Below are 22,308 nucleotides of genomic sequence, written 5' to 3'. Positions count from 1 at the left end.
TTGAAAGAAAAACAGCAAACCCCCAACCTGCAAAAAAAAGATTGAACCACGCAAACGGCAAAAATGAGTGAAAAAGTAACGCAGAAAATATAAAACATCAAACTACAAAGTCATCAAAACAGGAATGTTCAGTTCAGCTCCATTCAGTTTAATCTAGCTCTGCCTTGTTCGTTAACTGCAAGCCATAGACCTTGTCCACCCCGATCTCAATGGGAAATGAGAATGGCTGTGTCAGCACCAGTAGTTAGTTACCACCTGTTATGCCACTGGCATTAGGGTGGCAATGAAGATCCTCCATCTCTGGCTGTCCTTGGCTATCTTCTCTATTGTGCCCCAGATGTGGTTCAGGATCATCATTTTTGCCTCCACGGCATGGCACCAAGTTGTTTTTGGTCTCCCATGTTTCCTCCACCCTTTGAGAGTCCAATGTAGTGCAGTCTTGATGATGGAGTTGGCCCCTCTTCCCATCACGTGCCCGATCCATCTCCAACGTTTCCTCATGATGATGGTGGCCATGTCCTCTTGATGGCACTGAAGGAGTCGGGCATGGTTGGAGATCTTTCTTGGCCAAAAGATACAGAGGATCAACAGGTGGCTCATGGGTGTGGCAAGGTCAATCTCTGTCATGTGCCAGCACTCTGACTCATACAAGAGTGTAGACAGAATACAGCTTTGGTATAGTTTCATCTTGTAGTGCATGTTGTACTTGATTGATCCCCATAAGTTTCTCATTGATCTGAAGATGTTTCTGGCTTTGCTGGGTCTGCACTGGTTGTCGGCCTTGGTGCCACCATCCTGCTGAATGATGCTGCCCAGCTAGATGAATCTGGCGGAGCTGGGTAAGTAAATGCCATATGCCTTGACACGAGGAGGAGACTCGACATTCAGAGTCATGGTCCCAGTCTTTCTCTGGCTGACACTGAGTCTAACTTGTCCACCAAAGGTACGCAGGCACTGAGTGTTCTCCTGTCTGTGCTGTAGTGTATATGATAGTAATGTCAAGGTCCACAAAGTCAACATCTCCTAAAGTAGAAAATACAGTCTGCCTAATGTCTCTATGCTTATCTTTTGCTGTTTGCCTCATAACCCAGTCAATCACCAGGTTAAATAATATTGTTGACATCACACAGCCTTACCTGACTCCTGTCTTGACTTTAAAGCTCTAATTGCAGTCCCCAACTGTGCAGGTGAAATTAACACAGAAACTCTGGATAAGCTGAACAATTTTGGAAGAGATCCCATAGGATCTGAGAATTTGCCAGAGGCTCTCCCTGTGGACGCAATCAAAAGCCTTTTCAAAGTCCACAAAATTCACATACAGTTGTCTCTGCCACTCTGTGCACTGTTCGATGATGTTACGCAGCGTGAAGATCAGGTCAACTTAGTCTTTGTTCATACTGAAGCCAGCTTGCTCCTTCCTCAATCATGCATCGATAGCATCTGTAATCCGTTGGACAATGCCTTTGGTGAGAATCTTGCTGGGCACTGACAGAAGTGTGATGCCACACCAGTTGTTGCAAACACTTAGTGCTCCTTTCTTGGGGATCCTAACAATGACTCTCTTTGTCCAGTTCTTGGCTACTTGTCCGCTTTCCCAGATTCTAGTAAACAGGAGTTGAAGGATTGCTGTTGCAACTTTTGGTTCAGCTTTGAATGGTTCAGCGTTCAAATTATCGCGTCCTGCAGCTTTGTTGCTCTGCAATGATTTAATCACAGCAACAATCTCTTTCTTGGGTGGATCTGTGTGGATGTCAAGATCCTCTGCTGCCTCTTGTTTGTCAGGTTCTTTGAAATACTCTGTCCATCATTCTTCTTGCTCTTTCTCAGTTGTCAAAAGCGGACCATTCTTATCTCTTGCAGGACCACTGGATCTGGCTTGGAACTTTACATATGCCATTTTGAAATCTTGTATACATTTGTCTGACTTCCTCGATAGGCTGCTGCTTTGGCCTCCTCTGAAAGGTCTTCCATATAGACTCTCTTATCCTTTCTTACAAGTCTCTTGTTAGCTTCAGTATACGTTGAAGTTTTACCTTAATTTGTGTTGACTTTGCATCTAACACTTCCCTCTTAATTTTCCATCTTTCTTCTAAGGTTGTCCATGTTTCCTGCTGTATCCATTCTTTGTTTTTCTTTCCGCCTATGTATTCTAGACAAACTTTGCTGCTCTCCTTGAAGATTAAGGCAATCACTTTCTACGTCGTGTCGATCCTGTCTACTAACACATCCTCGTTAAGGTCTTGAATGGCCTGGAATCTGTTCCTCAGCTAAACAGTGAAGGCAGATCTCACACCACTGTCCTTGAGATTTTCAAAATCAAAATGTCTTTGTCCGTCTGTTCTAGGCTCAGTGATTCTCAATTTGAGTTCCATCACTGCTACAATAAGGTGTTGATCACTTCCTGTACCTACTTCTCTCTTCACCTTTACATCTCCGCATACCATTAATCATTAAAGGGACAGTCTGGTTCTGACCATGTCCATTGGGTGAGCACCATGTCAGTTTGTGGATTTCATGGCCTGGAAAGATAGTCCTTCCTATGACCAGATTGTTTATGGCACAGAATTCCACCAGTCTTTCACCATTGTTATTCATTGTTCCACATCCACGTGTGCCCATGAACCTAGTGAAGTGTGAGTTGCTATTTCCCACTTCGGTGTTTAGATCTCCCATCACAATGATTATGTCATGGCATAGTGACCTCCAATTACAGCTGCTTGTTCAAGACATCCTTGACTTATATACAGCGGCCATCGCTGGAGTGGACTGAGTCAGAGTGGGACAGCTTTGGCTCAAATAGGCTTCGGCGAGAACAGGCAGAGGCCAGGGTAGGTTCTGGTAAGTTTTTTGTTCAGATTGTTTAGTGCAGTGAGAATGCCAGGCAGGATGTTGGAATGCTCCTCTTGCAGGATGTGGGAAGTCAGGGAGCCCTCCGGTGTCCCTGACAATGACACCTGCAAGAAGTGCATCCAGCTGCAGCTCCTAACAAACCGCGTTAGGGAACTGGAGCAGGAGCTGGATGACCTGCAGATCATTCGGGAGAATGAGGAGATTATAGATCGTAGCTACAGGGAGGTAGTTACGCCAAAGGAGCAGAGGACAGGAAATTGGGTCACTGTCAGGCGAGGGAAGAGGAAAGGGCAGGCAGAGCAGGGTTACCCTGTGGCCATTCCCCTCAACAACAAGTATACCACATTGGATACTGTTGGGGGGGATGACTTACCTGAGACTAGCTGCAGTAGCCGGATCTCTGGCACTGAGTCTGGTTCTGCAGTGCAGAAGGGAGGGGGGACAAAGAGGAGAGCAGTAGTGATAGGGGACTCGATAGTTAGAGGTGCAGGTAGGAGGTTCTGTGGTCGTGACAGAGAATCCAGGATGGTTTGTTGCCTCCCATGTGCCAGGGTCAAGGATGTCTCTGATCAATTGCATGACATTCTGAAGTGGGAGGGTGACCAGCCAGATGTCGTGGTGCACATCGGTACCAATGACATAGCAGGGAAGAATGAAGAGGTCCTGGACAGTGAGTATAGAGAGCTTGGTAGGAAGTTGAAAAGCAGGACCTCAAGGGTGGTAATCTCAGGATTGCTACCTGTGCTAGGTGCCAGTGAGGGTAGGAATAGGATGCTCTGGAGGAGGAACAAGTGGCTGAGGAACTGGTGTAGGGGGCAGGGTTTCAGATTTCAGGATCATTGGGACCTCTTCTGGGGCAGGTGGGACCTGTACAAGAGAGACGGGTTACACTTGAACCACAGGGGGACCAATATCCTTTCAGGGAGGTTTGTTAGTGCTTTTGGGGAGGCATTAAACTAGATTTGCAGGGGGATGGGAACCAGAGTGCCAGAGCTGACAGTGTGGCTGGGGTGAAGATAAATGATGTTGAAAGTTTAAGCACATCCGCTGATAGAAAGGTTGTGAGTGGTGGTAAAAATCTTCTGAGGTGTATATATTTCAATGCTAGGAGTATTGCGGGGAAGGCGGATGAGTTGAGGGTGTGGATTGACACGTGGAATTATGATGTTGTAGCAATTAGTGAAACTTGGCTACAGGAGGGGCAGGACTGGCAGCTTAATATTCCAGGGTGCCGATGTTTCAGATGTGATCGAGGCAGAGGAATGAAAGGTGGGGGAGTAGCATTGCTGGTTAGGGAAAATATTACAGCAGTGCTCAGGCAGGACAGATTAGAGGGCTTGTCTACTGAGTCCTTATGGGTGGAGCTGAGAAACAGGAAAGGTATGGCCACATTAGCGGGATTGTATTACAGACCACCCAATAGTCAACGAGACCTGGAAGAGCAAATCTGCAGAGAGATAGCAGGCAACTGCAGGAAACATAAAGTTGTGGTGGTAGGGGATTTTAATTTTCCATACATTGATTGGGACTCCCATACTGTTAGGGGTCTAGATGGTTTAGAGTTTGTAAAATGTGTTCAGGAAAGTTTTCTAAATCAATATATAGAGGGACCAACTAGAGGGGATGCAATATTGGATCTCCTGTTAGGAAACGAGTTAGGACAAGTGACAGAAGTCTGTGTAGGGGAGCACTTTGGTTCCAGTGATCATAATACCATTAGTTTCAATTTGATCATGGACAAGGATAGATCTGGTCCTAGGGTTGAGGTTCTGAACTGGAAGAAGGCCAAATTTGAAGAAATGAGAAAGGATCTAAAAAGCGTGGATTGGGACAGGTTGTTCTCTGGCAAAGATGTGATTGGTAGGTGGGAAGCCTTCAAAGGGGAAATTTTGAGAGTGCAGAGTTTGTATGTTCCTGTCAGGATTAAAGGCAAATTGAATAGGAATAAGAAACCTTGGTTCTCAAGGGATATTGCAACTCTGATAAAGAAGAAGAGGGAGTTGTATGAAATGTATAGGAAACAGGGGGTAAATCAGGTGCTTGAGGAGTATAAGAAGTGCAAGAAAATAATTAAGAAAGAAATCAGGAGGGCAAAAAGAAGACATGAGGTTGCCTTGGCAGACAAAGTGAAGGATAATCCAAACAGCTTTTACAAGTATATTAAGAGCAAAAGGATTGTAAGGGATAAAATTGGTCCTCTTGAAGATCAGAGTGGTCGGCTTTGTACGGAATCAAAGGAAATGGGGGAGATCTTAAATAGGTTTTTTGCGTCTGTATTTACTAAGGAAACTGGCATGAAATCTATGGAATTGAGGGAATCAAGTAGTGAGACCATGGAAACTGTACAGATTGAAAAGGAGGAGGTGCTTGCCGTCTTGAGGAAAATTAAAGTGGATAAATCCCCGGGACCTGACAGAGTGTTCCCTCGGTCCTTGAAGGAGACTAGTGTTGAAATTGCGGGGGCCCTTGCAGAAATATTTAAAATGTCGTTGTCTACGGGTGAAGTGCCGGAGGATTGGAGAGTGGCTCATGTTGTTCCGTTGTTTAAAAAAGGATCGAAAAGTAATCCGGGAAATTATAGGCCGGTGAGTTTAACGTCAGTAGTAGGTAAGTTATTGGAGGGAGTACTAAGAGACAGAATCTACAAGCATTTGGATAGACAGGGGCTTATTAGGGAGAGTCAACATGGCTTTGTGCGTGGTAGGTCATGTTTGACCAATCTGTTGGAGTTTTTCGAGGAGGTTACCAGGAAAGTGGATGAAGGGAAGGCAGTGGATATTGTCTACATGGACTTCAGTAAGGCCTTTGACAAGGTCTCGCATGGGAGGTTAGTTAGGAAAATTCAGTTGCTAGGTATACATGGAGAGGTGGTAAATTGGATTAGACATTGGCTCGATGGAAGAAGCCAGAGAGTGGTGGTAGAGAATTGCTTCTCTGAGTGGAGGCCTGTGACTAGTGGTGTGCCACAGGGATCAGTGCTGGGTCCATTGTTATTTGTCATCTATATCAATGATCTGGATGATAATGTGGTAAATTGGATCAGCAAGTTTGCTGATGATACAAAGACTGGAGGTGTAGTAGACAGTGAGGAAGGTTTTCAGAGCCTGCAGAGGGACTTGGACCAGCTGGAAAAATGGGCTGAAAAATGGCAGATGGAGTTTAATACTGACAAGTGTGAGGTATTGCACGTTGGAAGGACAAACCAAGGTAGAACATACAGGGTTAATGGTAAGGCACTGAGGAGTGCAGTGGAACAAAGGGATCTGGGAATACAGATACAAAATTCCCTAAAAGTGGAGTCACAGGTGGATAGGGTCGTAAAGAGAGCTTGTGGTACATTGGCCTTTATTAATCAAAGTATTGAGTATAAGAGCTGGAATGTTATGATGAGGTTGTATAAGGCATTGGTGAGGCCGAATCTGGAGTATTGTGTTCAGTTTTGGTCACCAAATTACAGGAAGGATATAAATAAGGTTGAAAGAGTGCAGAGAAGGTTTACAAGGATGTTGCCGGGACTTGAGAAACTCAGTTACAGAGAAAGGTTGAATAGGTTAGGACTTTATTCCCTGGAGCGTAGAAGAATGAGGGGAGATTTGATAGAGGTATATAAAATTATGATGGGTATAGATAGAGTGAATGCAAGCAGGCTTTTTCCACTGAGGCAAGGGGAGAAAAAAACCAGAGGACATGGGTTAAGGGTGAGGGGGGAAAAGTTTAAAGGGAAAATTAGTGGGGGCTTCTTCACACAGAGAATGGTGGGAGTATGGAATGAGCTGCCAGACGAGGTGGTAAATGTGGGTTCTTTTTTAACATTTAAGAATAAATTGGACAGATACATGGATGGGAGGCGTATGGAGGGATATGGTCCGTGTGCAGGTCGGTGGGACTAGGCAGAAAATGGTTCGGCACAGCCAAGAAGGGCCAAAGGGCCTGTTTCTGTGCTGTAGTTTCTATGGTTTCTATGGTTTCAATGTCACTATCATTAATTGGAGCCCAGCACTGGATCACAGTCGTGTTCACTTGCTTCCCTTTCAGCTTGACTCTCAGCCTACTGTTGATTGGTTTGCACTCCAGCAAGCATTTCAGAATGCCTTTCTTCAAAATGACAGCCACACCATCATGATGCTGACCATCTTCCCTTCCTGAGTATAAAACTGTTTCACCAGTTGCTGCCTTTAGTCTGCCAGACCCTGTCCGCCTGCTTTCACTGATGCCCAGTATACGTAGGCTGTAACAGCACATTTTTGCAGTTAATTGTTCCAGCTTGGCAGTATTGTACAAGCTTTATACATTCCAAAAAGCAAACTTGGTTTAGGTCTTGGCAATGCCATCATGCCAGTAGCTTCCTCTCAGTTTTCACTATTGTCATTCATGCAAATCCCAGGTGGAGATTCAGGAATACCGTTGCTCACAGATGTAGAAGGATTCTTCACTGCTGTTTCTGTGACAATTTTGTTTTTATCAGTCAGAGTTGTTAGCCCTGAGCTGAACCCCCAAACCTGTAAGACCAATGGACAGCTATTGGTCTAGCCTCTACCCCTTGACCTGTATGGCATCGGTAACCCTACTAAGAGTCAAAACACAAGGCCATGACTCCAGCCAATATAGCTCTTCAGGCCATTGTGGCATGCAAGCCTCCAAATCCTGTAACAAGGTCATCATCCTCTTGGAGGCGTGTCAGCACTGACCACATCTCAAATCCGACTACGTGCAAACAATTAAGACCAAGCACATTTATATTCATATCTGTTGAGAAATATAGTTTGAGGTAGAAATCACTCTTACCATTGCTTGATGTTTGTTGTGTAGAGCTAAGAATGAAATCATGTTCAACATGAAAAAACGTTAGCTGTTGGGGATGAGAGTACACATTTTCAATTAATCAGATATATACCCTTGACTGGAGAGAGACTGATGAGCCAGGTAGATTACTTCATTTGTATCGCTTTCATTTATTATCTTGTTAACATTTCAGAAAGATGAAGACAGGTGTGAAATCAAATTACAAAGGGGATTTCCACTTCTCCTACCTCAGAATACAATGGTGAGCAGAGTCGATACATATATTTCTCCCAATCCTCCACTACCCGAGCCTTCTACGTCAGCTCTTTACAACATACCTTCACATACAGTTTGGATGGGAAGGAGAACAGAAAGATGACATGTTGGTGTTTGAATGGAACTGCATTGTTTTGTAGCGCAAGAGGCTCTGGCCCTTACACCCAGTGGCCACTTTATTAGGTACATCTGTACACCTGTTCGTTAATGCAAGTATCTAATCAGCCAATCGTGTGGCTCCAATCCAATGCAGAACAGCATGTTGACGTGGTCAAGAGGCTCAGTTGTTGCTCAGACGAAATATCCGAATGGGGAAGAAATGAGATCTAAGCGACTTTGACAATGGGATGATTGTTGGTGCCAGACAGGATGGTTTGAGTATCTCAGAAACTGCTGATCTCCTGGGATTTTTATGCACAGCAGTCTCTAGAGTTTACAGAGAATGGTGCAAAATTCCAAAAGAAATAAACATCCAGTGAGTGAGGTTAATGAGGTTAATCATTCTTGTTAATGAGGTTAATCATCCTTGTTAATGAGAGAGGTCATAGGAGAATGCGCAGACCGGTTCAAGCTAACAGGAAGGTGACAGTAACTCAAATAACCACACATGGTATGCAAAAGACCATCTCTAAACACACAACACTTTGAACCTTGAAGTGGATGGGCTACAGCAGCAGAAGACCACGAACATGCACGCAGTATGCTCAGTAAAGTTTATACTTTAGTTCCTCTGATTCCATCTGGGGGCTTCTGTCACACACTTCAGCCTGATTAGAGAAGTCGGCAAGCAGACGACATTTCACATAATGGTAACAACAGTCCCTGCTCACCTCACATGCTTCTTTACCACGCAAGTGGAAGAATATTGTAATGAATACTGGTTTATATCCATTGGATAATGAGGAAAGATGCAGTGAAAAATAAGATAACCTTTGTTTACAAACAACAATCCCTTGAACTCAACTTAAATCCACCTCACAAGCGGATCTATCAGCCCTGTGATTTACAGCATCTTTGCTCCAGGCATATACTTGGCCTTAAGAAAAATGGCTGGAAGGTGAGCTTTAAATTCTAAGCCCAAGTAAAAAAAAAGCAGCAGACGCAATGAATTATGGCTGCATTTTACAGTAAACACTTCCTGACTTCAGATTTGCCTTTTAAAAAAGAACTGTTGAATTTGTAATCGTGATAATTCAAGTCGACGGCTACACAGAAACAAGGCATTTGTCTGCCTAATGTCAGCTCCGTGACAGACTGTCAAACCCTAAGAAATGCAATCTTTAATTCCAAAAAAAACATGAACTGATTCTGAATTATGTGCTTCAGCTATACATGAGAGCAGTACTTCGAGTCATCTTCCAATGACACTTGGCAACAGGCTAGGAAAAAAAAAAGCACAATGACTTTCACTTTGCTCCTCTGAATCATTGAATTCTGCAGTGTGCAGAGACGTTTTGATTCATTGATCCGGCTTTGGCTCATTCCAAAAGCAATCCTCTTAGTTTCATTTCCTCCTTTTCCCCTGTGTCATTTCAAAATTTTCTCTTTCAAATGAAGCTGCTTTTCTTTTTTAATCTGTTATGGACTATCATTGATATAAAAAAATTAAAAAGATTGAAAAGACATTGATAGGATTGAAGAGTACAGAAAAAATTTGCAAGGATGTTGCTGGGATTTGAGGACTTAAGTTATAGGGAAAGGTTTGAATAGGTTTGGACTTTATTTTGTGGAGCGAAGGAGACTGAAGGAAGATTTGATAGAGGTAGCTAAAATTATGAGGGGAATAGACACGGTAAATGCAAGCAGGTTTTTTCCACTGAGATTGGGTGAGACTGGAGCTAGAGGTCATGGGTTAAGGATGAAAGGGGAAATGGTTTAGGGGAACTTCTTCACTTAGAGGTTGGTGCGAGTGCAGAACGAAGTACCAGGGCAAGTGTTGGATGGCGGGTTTGATTTCAGTATTTAAGAGAAGTTTGGATAGGAACATGAATGGAAGTGGTATGGGAGTGTGGGTTATGATCTATGTGACTAGGCAGAATAATAGTCCAGCACAGAACTAGATGGGCCAAAGGGCCTTTCCATGTTATAGTACTCTGACTTTTATGACTATGCTCTTGCCACTGATTTCAAGTGGAGATCAGAATCAGGTTTATTATCACCGGCAGGTGTCTTGAAATTTGTTACTGCAGCAGCAGCAGTTCAATGCAATACATTATATAGAAGTAAAAATAAATAAATTACAGTACATGTATACTGAATAGATTACAAATCATGCAAAAACAGAAATAATACATATTAAAAAAGTGAGGTAGTGTTCACGGGTTCAATATCCATTTAGGAATCGGATGGCAGAGGGGAAGAAGCTGTTCCTGAATCGCTGAGTGAGTGCCTTCAGGCTTCTGTACCTCCAACCTGATGGTGAGAAAAGGGCATGCCCTGGGTGCTGGAGGTCCTTAATAATGGACCTTGCCTTTCTGAGACACCACTCCTTGAAGATGTCCTGGGTACTTTGTAGGCTACTACCAAACAAGGAGCCAAATAAATTTATGACCCTCTGCAGCTCCTTTCGGTCCTGTACAACAACCCACAGTATAAAATGGAGATCGCTAAGCTCCTCATGTTAGTCTTGCAGTTTTGCATCACTGATTCACAAACAAGTTGGGATAGATTCTCTCTGCTCACATTTTTTAAATCCCTATTTAATTTGTTAATCTTCTCATTCCTGTCTATGAGTAAGTCATCCATGCATTTGGACCACCGCCCCTCTCTCCGTCCACACCTTGCGATATCATGAAACATTCTGCTCCCAAATCCAATAACGATGATTGCTGGAAATCTGAAATATAAAGGAATTTATTTTCCTTTGCTGGGACTGCTCAACAGGTCAGGCAGCATCTATGGAAAGAGGACATTGTCTTGGTTGATGGTCACACATTGGAATGCGTCAGAGCTTCAGAGAAAGTCATCATCCTGATTGTTTGACTCTGTTTCAGTTTCAGATTCATTCATTCATCACATGCACATAGAAACTTACACTGAAATGTGTCATTTGTGTTAACAACCAACACAGCCTAAGGATGTGCTGGGGGCAGCCTGCAGGTGTTGCTACACATTCTGGTGCCAAAATAGCGTGCTCACCATGTTTGCAAAACACACAAGCAACAACAACAACAGCAACAGAATAACGTTAACAAAGCAACACAACAAAACCTGCCCTTTACCATCCTCCCACCTATCCACTCATCCATGCGCACACATTAACCCCAGGACAGACCTTCTCCAGGCCTCCCTTGGACTCAGACTCGCAGACAATGGGCCTTTAACTTCCCCAGCAGACTCACAGTCCCAGGCTTCGGCCATCATCGTCCAAACTCTGATCGACCTTCAGGCCTTTGATATTGACCCTGGAACCTGTAGGTGACAACAAGTGAGGAGCCTGGATGAGGTCTCCAAACTCCACACCTTGAACTCCGGACTCACCGACTCCCATACCTAAGGGGTCATCAGCTCTCAAGCTTCCTACCCCCACAGGACTCAGATCCAGGAACCTGACAATGACACATTGACCTGAGAGGTCTCAGTTCCACCTTGACCAGAAATTGACATCTTCCACAGATATGACATGACAATGCACTGTATAAAATAATATCACATGAATTTTTAACACTTTCTGTCATAAATTCCAAAGAAAAACATCAGCGTTAACAAGTGCAAAGTAGAAAATGCTGAAAAAAATTCAGCAGACCCGGCAGCATCTGTGGAGGGAGAAACGTAAAATATTAGCTCGAAACTTGTTAATAGGTATCATTCTAACAATCCCATCCTTCCAAATGATGACGAACTGAAGTTTTTTTTACTTCTCTTCCAGTCAATTGTTTTATTGATAAAATCATCAGTTCTGTCCCTCAAACATCCCTGATACACAGTATAATTTAAATTTGAAATAAAATCCAAGGTGATGATGATGAAATGGCACTAGAGAAAAGAAAGTTAATAGTACACACTGTACGTACATGTCTCAGACTTTGTGATAGAGATGAAGCAAGACTCGATTTGACTATAAGACATAGGAGCAGAATTAGGCAATTCAGCCCATTAAGTCTGTTCCGCCATTCCATCATGTCTGATTTACTTCTCCCTGTAACTTTGGATCCCTTTCTCTTCAAGAACCCTATCAGACTCTGCTTTTAATGTACCCAATGACATGACTTCAGAAGCTCTCTGTGGCAATTATTTGCACAAAATCACCATCCTCTGGCTAAAGATTTTCCTCTTTATCGCTATTGTAAAGGGACGTCCTGTGCCACCTGGTCCTAAGCTAGGCCTTTCAACATTCGATAGGTTTCAATGAGATCCCCCCCCCCCCCACTCTTCTTCTAAACTCCAGAGCGTATAAAAACCCAGAGCCATCAAACACTCATCATAAGTTAAACCTTTCATTCCTGGGGTCATTCTTGTGAACCTCCTCTGAATCATCTCCAGTGCCAGCACACTCTTTCTTAGATAACAAACTAAAACTGCTCAAAATTCTCCAAGTGCTGCCTGATCAGTGCCTGATAAAGCCTCAGATTAGCTTGTATTAACCTGGGCTCTCTGCTCAAAGTCCCCACAATCTCTCATAATTCCAGATATGGAAGGCTGAATGAGTTGTTGTACGGCACTGGAGATGTTTCCATCAAGGTAAGGCAGCCCTGGTTAATATGTGGGCTTAGACCATGTAACCTGAGGCCAAGTTCCTGGAATGTCCCAATTGTCACATCTTCCAGCAATTAAAGGCTTTTTAACCAACACAAATATCTCTGATAGACACATTTAAAAGGCTACGTTGCAAGTAAAGGTTTCATTGCACCTTTACATACATGTTTGCTTGCACATGACAAACAAACTGGCACTAGCAGGTTCATGAATAATTATTACCCCTCAACCAGCAGCCTCTTTAACCAGTGTGGATAACCTCACTCAACTTCCCACCCTATCTGTGAAATGTTCCCACTGAAACAGATTCACTTTCAAGGACTCTTTATCCCATGTCCTGAATATTTATTGCTTATTTATTTATATTATTTATATTTTAGCTGTTGACTTCAGAAGGAGTAGCAGACCACACGACCCAATTTACATTGGTGGTGTGCAAGTGGAACAGGTCAAAAGCTTTAAGTTCCTCGGGGTTAATATCACAAATGACCTGACTTGGTCCAACCAAGCAGAGTTTACTGCCAAGAAGGCCCACCAGTGCCTTTACTTCCTGAGAAATCTAAAGAAATTTGGCCTGTCCCCTAAAACCCTCACTAATTTTTATAGATGCACCGTAGAAAGCATTCTTCTAGGGTGCATCACAACCTGGTATGGAAGTTGTCCTGTCCAAGACCAAAAGAAGCTGCAGAAGATCGTGAACATGGCACAGCATATCACACAAACCAATCTTCCGTCCTTGGACTCACTTTACACCACACGCTGTCGGAGCAGTGCTGCCAGGATAATCAAGGGCACGATCCACCCAGCTAACACACACTTCATCCCTCTTCCCTCCGGGAGAAGGCTCAGGAGCATGAAGACTCGTATGGCCAGATTTGGGAACAGCTTCTTTCCAACTGTGATAAGACTGCTGAACGGATCCTGACCCGGATCTGGGCCGTACCCTCAAAGTATCCGGGCCTGCCTCTCGGTTTTTTTGCACTACCTTACTTTCCATTTTTCTATTTTCTATTTATGATTTATAATTCAAATTTTTAATATTTACTAATTTTTACTATTGTTAATATTTAATATTTGTAATCCAGGGGGCGGGAAGCGCAGAATCAAATATCGCTGTGATGATTGTACATTCTAGTATCAATTGTTTGGCGACAATAAAGTATAAAGTTTTATTATTTGTAGTAGTATTATTTATTCTTTTTCTTTTTTTGTATTTGCACTATCTTTTGCACATTGGCTGATGTCTGCCCTCTTGGGTGCGGTCTTTCATTGATGCTATCGTGTTTCTTGTATTTACTGTGATTGCCTGCAAGAAAATGAATATCAGGGCTGTATATGGTGACATATTTGTACCTTAGTAATAAACTTACTTTGAACGTACAACCTTGAAACTTGACTTTGTGGAGGTCTTTTTGACCAGCACAGATATGACTGGCCAGAATTCTTTCTGCAGCTCCTTCAAAAACCTTATTTTTCACGATGAAGTGAAGAATGCACGTTCAATTCTTCTTCTAAAATTTGCTTCCACTGTTTTTCACCTCGGCCTGTGCCTGCTAAAATAATCTCAAATTTAGCACAACCATCGGCAGACTATTTTGTAATTTTTGCTGTCTGCAAAGCAATGCTGTGAATACTTCATTAATACAAGTATGTTGCTTATCATGTGGCTGAATGTCCACAGATGGATCGTCATTGTGGACAAAGCCATCTTTCAACAAAGCTTCTGATGATCATCTGCCAAAATTAAAATAAGATATCCAAAGCTATTCAGGAGGACTTCAATCTAAGCGACTTATTTGTTTTACAAATCCATGTGAAAATCTTAGAATGCAAGACTAGAGAGTGACACGGTTGCATTGCGAATGACGTTACACTGTTACAGTGTCAGTGATTAGTGGCTGCGTTTCAGCTCCTGCTGCTGCCTCTAGGGAGTTTATCCATCCTTCCTGTGACCACATAGATTTCCTCATTGCCTCCGGTTTCCTGCCACATTCCAAAGATATAGGGTTGGGGTTAGTGAAGTGTGGGCATGCTAGGTTAGCATTGCAAGTGCAATGATACTTGCTGGCTGGCCAGTAACATCCTCACTAATCTGATTTGATTGAAAACGATGCACTTCACTGAGTGTTTCCATAAATTTGCTGATGGTGCTACCATTGATGGCAGAATCTCAGATGGTGACGAGAGGGCATACAGGAGCGAGATATACCAGCTAGTTGAGATGAGTTGCAGCAAAATCTTACACTCAACGTTACTAAGACTGAAGAGCTGATTGTGAACTTCAGGAAGGTTAAGATGAGGGAACACAACCAATCCTCATAGAGGAATTAGAAGTGGAGAGAGTGAGCAATTTCAGGTTCATGATTGTCAATATCTCTGAGCATCTAACCTTGTCCCAACATATCAATGAAGATATAAAGAAGCCAAGACAGAGGCTATATTTCATAAGGAGTTTGAGAAGGTTTGACTTATCACCAAAGACACTTGAAAACATCTACAGATATACTGTGGAGAGCATTCTGACTGGCTCCATCACCGTCTGGTATGGGGAGGCTACTGCACAGGATCGAAGTAAGTGGCAAAGAGTTGTGAAATTAGTCATCTCCATCATGGATACTAACCTCCATAGTATCCAAGACATCTTCAAGGAGCGGTGCCTCAGAAAAAGCAACTTCCATCATTGAGGACCCCTAATATTCAGGGCATGCCCTCTTCTGATTGTTACCGTCGGAAGGAGGTACAGAAGTCTGAAGGCACACAGTCAGCGATACAGAAACAGCTTCTTCCCCTCAGCCATCCAGTTCATAAATGGACATTGAACCCACGAGCACTTCCTCACTTCTTTTTTTAATTTGTTTTTGAACTACTTAACTATTTAACATACATATATATATATTTACAGTTATTTTTCTGAATTATGTATTGCATTTTACTGCTGCCGCAAAGTTAACAAATCTCACAACATATGCCGATGATATTAAACCTGCTTCTAATTCAATGTACATGTGATAAATAAAGATAATCTTTATCTTTAAATTGTATTGTAATTTTATTGTTGTTATCACGTTCAGTGAGTGTGTGGGAAATGAAGGTGCCTGTTCCCCATGGCCGGCATCTGATTATTGATCTCGTGATGATGACTTTGTATTTAATGTCATTTCTATTTCCATTGAAAGAAGCCATAATGATAATTGTTGACAGAGAATAACCAGAATGTTTCCATTAGACATGCATTCTTTCTCAAGCTGTGTAGCAGTATGGCTTGCTGAGCCCACATTGAATATCACTGAGTTTCTCCTTTATAGTGGCACTAGCTGTGTAGTGCTATAATCAAGTCAAGATAGCCACCTGAGGTACTTATGGTTCTTTTAGCATTTCAATTGAATCATAGATTAGCCACGTAAAAAGAATGGATCATTTGTTTTCACTCAAATGGAATTGCAGAAGGAAAGAAATCAACTATTTTGCTAAGACGTGAAGATATTTGAAGCATTAGTTAAATGAACGGGATGTGATGACCACCAAAAGATTCAGGATTCTTCAGTGTAAAGGTGAACAAAATGATTGTTACTCCAGATCTGATGCAGCACTCAAAAAGACACCATAAGCATAAAAAACAGTCAATATAAATGCGTTAAGTTTAGCCGATATACAGTTTGATTGTATGTACATAAAGCAGCAGTTCCCAACCTGGGGTCTCCAGAATCTTTGCTTAATGGTATTGGTCCATGGCATAAAAAAGGAGACCCTTGACATAGAGTGTATACTTTGATAATAAATGAACCTTTGATCTTTGATATAAAAAGATGCTAGACACAGGAGTATCTGTACAAAAGGAGACTGGCAGGTAATGATAAACTTATGGTAGTGGGGTGGGGCGGAGAGTTAGATTAGATTATGAGGACACGTAGTCCTCTTTCATTGTCACTTAGTAATGCATGCATTAAGAAATGATACAATGTTCCTCTGGTATGATATCACAGAAACACAAGACAAACCAAGACTAAAAAAAACTGACAAAAACCACATAATTATATCATATAGTTACAACAGTGCAAAGCAATGCCATAATTTGATAAAGAACAGACCATGGGCATGTAAAAAAAAGTCTCAAAGTCTTTCAAAAGTCCCATCATCTCATGCCAATGGTAGAAGGAAGAAAAACTCTCCCTGCCATGAACCTCCAGCGCCACAAACTTGCCGATGCAGCACCCTGGAAGCACCCGACCACAGTCTGACTCTCAGTCCGTCCGAAAACTTCGAGCCTCCGACCAGCCCTCCGACACCGAGCACCGAGCACCATCTCTGCTGAGCGCTTCGACCCCGGCCCCGGCAACAGGCAATAGGCAAAGCCGAGGATTTGGGGCCTTCCCCTCCAGAGATTCTCGATCGCACAGTAGCAACGACAGCGAAGCTGGCATTTCAGAAGTTTCTCAGATGTTCCTCCGTGCTTCTCACATCTGCCTCCGTCAAATCAGGATTGTGCACGGTACCTATTTAACAAATAGGGTTAATTGGTGGAGATGTTGATGGCTTGGGTGAAGTAAATGCTTTTGAGTCTGGTGGTCCTGGTGCGGATGCTGCGTAGGCTCTTCCCTGATGGGAGCGGAAAAAACAGCCCATGAGCAGGGTGGTTGCAATCCTTTATGCTCTGGTCTTTTTCTGGCACCTTTCTGTATATAAGTCCTTGAAGGTGGGTCGGCCAGTGCCGACGAAAAGTACTAAATTTTAAGAAACACCATCAGTTCCCAAATTAAACTGCTGGGGAGCCTGGCACAGGGTTGAGACAGATCTCTGAACAATCAAGTCCGGTGTGCTAAGAGGCAATGTAAGCTTGGAGAACAGCATCTCAACTGCTGTCCTTCTGGCTCTAAACAAAGTCAACAACTTCAGGTAGCTTAATCACAAACGAGAGAAAATCTGCAGATGCTGGAAATCCAAGCAATGCACACAAAATGTGCAGATGTACATTTTGAACTTCAGGTAGCTTACTTTTTCTGGGGAACGCGTCCAATAAGCCAGGCTGTACTAATGGAAAGAGTAAATGGAGCCGTGATATAGATGCATAGATGACAAAAATGGCTAAGTATTGAAACAGACTCGAGGAATAACTTTGCTAAAGTGAGGGAATTTGACACCATCCTTTTGTTCTACTCAACCCCCTCCCAATTTTTCTCTGACTGAAAACTTGCTTTCTTACTTGCCCTGAAGTGAAGACCTGAAACATAGATGCTGCCTCTGGCTGAGTCTTTCTAGCATTTCAGATTAGCTTTATTTGTCACGTGTACATTTAAACTTACAGTGAAATGTGTCTTTTGCATCAAATCAAGTTACTGAGTGTCACCATGCCTCTGGTGTCAACATACTATACTCAGAAAATTGGGACATCTAAAGAAAAGCCACAAGGCCCCAGGGAGAATGTACAGGCTCCTTACAGAGCGCTGTAGGAATTGAACTCCGATCTTAGAGGAGGCACTGTCAATTGTTACGCCAACCGCTATGCTTTGCTTGTCAATAAGGTTAAGAAAGCCAAGAATCACCTGACGGAAAATCATCCACCTTGGTTCTTCAAAGCATGACCCTGATTACGCACAAGGTGAAGAGATGGCAGGAAGCAGACTATCAAGCCAGATGTCTTTCTGATTAAGTTATACCAATTATTACTGCAGTGAGGCTATGAGAAAACTATCAGCAACACAGATAGATTTCCCTTATCTCTGACTGATGATCTACAAGGTTAGCTCAAAAGAGGCCAGACCATCACAACCCTTGAGGTAGGACGTGTTTACTGGCAGGAAGAGTGTGGTAATGGCTCTGATTAAAAATCACCTTGGAGATCTCTGGTACAACAGATTTCTATTTAGGATAGTTTCAGCTCAAGACTTCATGCAGAAAGCAATGGCTTGTTTAGTTCATCATCTGACTGGTGTCATAGGATATTCGTTTAGGTGTCTCAAAAGACAAGAGGAACATGCAGAGAAATAATGTACTTCAATGATTATAGCAAGTGAGCTGGTTGAAGAAGAATGACTGCTGACTATAATATATCGATGCCAATAGATTCCAGCTAGATGAGAGCAAGGCTCAAACCATCTAGTCTGGCCCAACATCCCATCAGTTTCCTGTAATGATGAGGCATGAGTCCACACTCCGATACAACATTTTAAGGCCCAAAGTTTGGGGTCCTATCATCAGTGAGTCCTGGGGCTGATACAGAGGATCAGAGCACGAAGGTCAATAGGAAGTGAGGAAGTTAAGGCCCAGTGGCTGAAGCCCTAGGTCTCCAAGTTTGTCAGTTCACTGGGAAAGTTGGAGGCACAATGTATGCAAGTCCTGGGAGTTCGATATGGCCCTTGTGGCGAGGGAGTTAGATATGGCCGTTGTGGCTAAAGGGATCGGGGGTATGGAGAGAAGGCAGGTACAGGGTTCTGAGTTGGATGATCAGCCATGATCATACTGAATGGTGGTGCAGGCTCGAAGGGCCGAAGGGCCTACTCCTGCATCTATTTTCTATGTATCTATGTTTCCACTGGAGGTGGGAAGTCTGGGAGCAGCCTGTCCTAGGGTTGGGGGACTGCCTGTGTGTGTGTGAGGTGGTGGGTGGGTGGGAGGAAAGTGGCTTGTTTTGTTGTTGTAGTTGTGTTGTTGTTCTTATTGCTTGTGTTATTCTGCCTAACACTGTAGGCATGTGATGTTGGCACTGGAAAGTGTGGTGACATTACCAGGATGCCCCTGCACAGCGTTAGGTTCTGTAATTCTTAAAGCAAATGACACACTTCATTATATGTTCTGATGTATCCGTGATGAATAAATGAATCTGAATCTGGACACGGGAAAAAAGGGAGAATGTGAAGATGCCGCATTGTTTCCAAGATATAGAAAAAAAATGAAAGCAAAGCATTCAGATTGACATGTTCCTTGGGTGATGCGGAATTGTTTTCCATCAAAAGCAGTTGCAATATCAAAAACGCTGTCAGAAGTTGTGTCTGAAGTTGAGAACTGACAACTTGTTGGAGGGCGCCATGAAGGAATGTCAGCAATGGCACCACAAAATTCCATAAATAGCACTTTTCAGTCGATGATCCCAGCCTAACAAACTAGGGCTGAGGATAACTGTGAGTTTTGCAGATCTATTGTAGTACATACACACTGTAGGTATACACAAATACAGACCCTATGAATAATTCTAATGTCTCAAACATTGAAAATTATCTTCCTTTCACATCATCTTCCTGAGACACAAATGGCCTGCAATGGATGCCATTTCAGGAATGGTAAGTTTGCCCAGTTTCTCAACTCAAGATGTAATGGATATTCACTTTCCAGGGGCTGGGAAGTATATTGGTAACCTCAGCTTTCTACCACAGTGACACAACAATTCCAAAGGGTCAGAGTTGTTAATAGATAGATAGATAGATACTTTATTGATCCCAAAGGAAATTACGGTGTCACAAGTTCACAGATATACAACATTAGAAGAGAAATAAGAAGAATAAATAAAAATAAGTTAGCTTAAAAAGTCTAACAGGAGGAGGTCATCACGTCCCTGGCTATAGGTTGACTCATTATATGGCCTCTTTGGAGCAGCACAGTTATCTCAGTCTCTTACTGCAAGTGCTTCTCCGTTCAGCCAAGGTGGCACGCAGAAGGTGAGAATCATTGTCCAGAATTGCCAGGATTTTCAGGAGGGTCCTTTGTTCTACCACAGCCTCTAGTGTGTCCATTATGACTCTTGTAACAGAGCCAGACTTTCTAATCAGTTTAATAAGCTGGTTAATTAAGCCTGAGCTTAGGAGAGTCAATGGCGCCTAACGGGTCTCCTTTGCTTGCATCTTTGGAATCAGCTCTATTTCTATCTTTAATATCTCTATTTTCCCCTTTTGGGGTTCTTTTGAAGACCCTGACCTGGAGTTACACACTGACCATGGTTCTTTGCGGAAATAGGACCCACTCTCGGGGTTTCACGACTGGCCATTATTCAACATGCCAAGGGCGCAGCCTAAGAGCTTTGCTCACCTTCGGAGGCCCGAATATTTCATGGCTCGTGAGATGAGCGGATCAAAGGTCGGTGTCTTGGCAGAAGGCCAGTGTGTCGTGGGAGTTGGAAGATCTATGGTTGTGTGCCCAGAGACCTGAGATCTTCAGGCACGGAGCTTGGAAAAAGCAACGCAAAGGACTTTTAACATTGTAAACCAGCAAGTTGTTTGTTATGTCTCCCCTCTCGCTGTGAAATGGAGACATCTCTTTCTCCCTTATTAAGGAGAGAGAGAGAGGCTGTGGTATGTCGAATACCGGGTGAACGAGTAGTCTTTGGGTTACTGCAAGTCTGTGTCTTTGCTGTTGCTTTGCTGCATGCTTGAGTGCTCGGTGGTGGGTGCTGATACTTTTTTTTGCTGGTGGAGGGAGGAGGGATCGTTGCTTGCTGCTGCTTACGCACAGGAGGGAAGGGAGCTGGGGGGGGACTTTGGGGCTCTAACATTTAACTGTCATTCATTCTTTGGGGCACTCCTCTGTTTTCGTGGATGGTTGCGAAGAAAAAGCATTTCGGGATGTATATTATATACATTTCTCTGACATTAGATGTACCTTTGAAACCTTTGAAATCCATGTTGGTACCATTGCCCCAGCACACCACTGCATAGAAGACTGTACTGACGACAACAGACTGATAGAACATGTGAAGGAGAGGCCTGCATACTCCAAAGGACCCATTCTCCTCAGGAAGTAGAGGTGACTCTGGCCCTTCTTGTACACAGCCTCTGTGTTGGTGCTCCACTCAAGTCTGTCATCCAGGTGCACCTCCAGGTACTTGTAGCTCCTCATCATCAATGGTAACAGGGAGCAGTGAGGGCTTAATCTTCCTAATTTCCATCATCATCTTCTTTGTCTTACCGATGTTGAGCTGCAGACGATTCCGCTTGCACCATTCGACAAAGTCTTCCACCAGGGTCCTGTATTCATTTTCCTGTCCTCCCTTTATACATCCATCTATTGCTGAGTCGTCAGAGAATTTCTGCAGATGACATGACTCAGTGTTGTATCTAAAGTCCGAGGTATACAAGGTAAACAGGAAGGGAGCCAATAGAGTCCCCTGTGGGGCCCCAGTGCTGCTTATAGCCAAGTCTGGCACACAGTTCTGAAGCTACACAAACTGTGGTCTGTCAGTCAGGTAGTCCATTATCCAGCATACAACAGAAGTGGAAACCTGCATTGAATAGAGCTTTCCCCAGCAATGAGGGCTGTATGGTATTGAAGGCACTTGAGAAATCAAAAATAACATGATCCTCACAGCACTGCCCTGCTTATCCAAATGAGAGTAGGCTCCGTTCAGCAGGTAAATGACAGCATCATCAACTCTAAAGTGCTCCTGGTAGACAAACTGCGGGGGATAAAGTTGGTGATAAAGTTAAACATTTAACAAATATTCTTTGCTCAGATTTTTGTTGTAAACAGGAACAAGTCTCCAGCTCTTAATGTAAATTACAAGCATCAATCAGTGAGAAGTTGGATTCAAGAGTTACAGAATATAGGATCCTAGCCCACAGTGGGTGGCTGTCTGCTAAAAGGTCTAGTTCACAAAGCAAAGTGACCAAAAGGCCTCTTGATGCATTAGGCAAACACAAGTAATTTGGGTTACGTCACTAAGCACGTCAAACATGATTTCAAGCGTGATGTTTGTGCACTCAGAGGACCAGCCCTGACGGC

The sequence above is a fragment of the Mobula hypostoma genome, chromosome 8 (genome assembly GCF_963921235.1).
Source record: "Mobula hypostoma chromosome 8, sMobHyp1.1, whole genome shotgun sequence".
Taxonomy (NCBI): domain Eukaryota; kingdom Metazoa; phylum Chordata; class Chondrichthyes; order Myliobatiformes; family Myliobatidae; genus Mobula; species Mobula hypostoma.
This window is presented reverse-complemented; position numbering follows the sequence as displayed.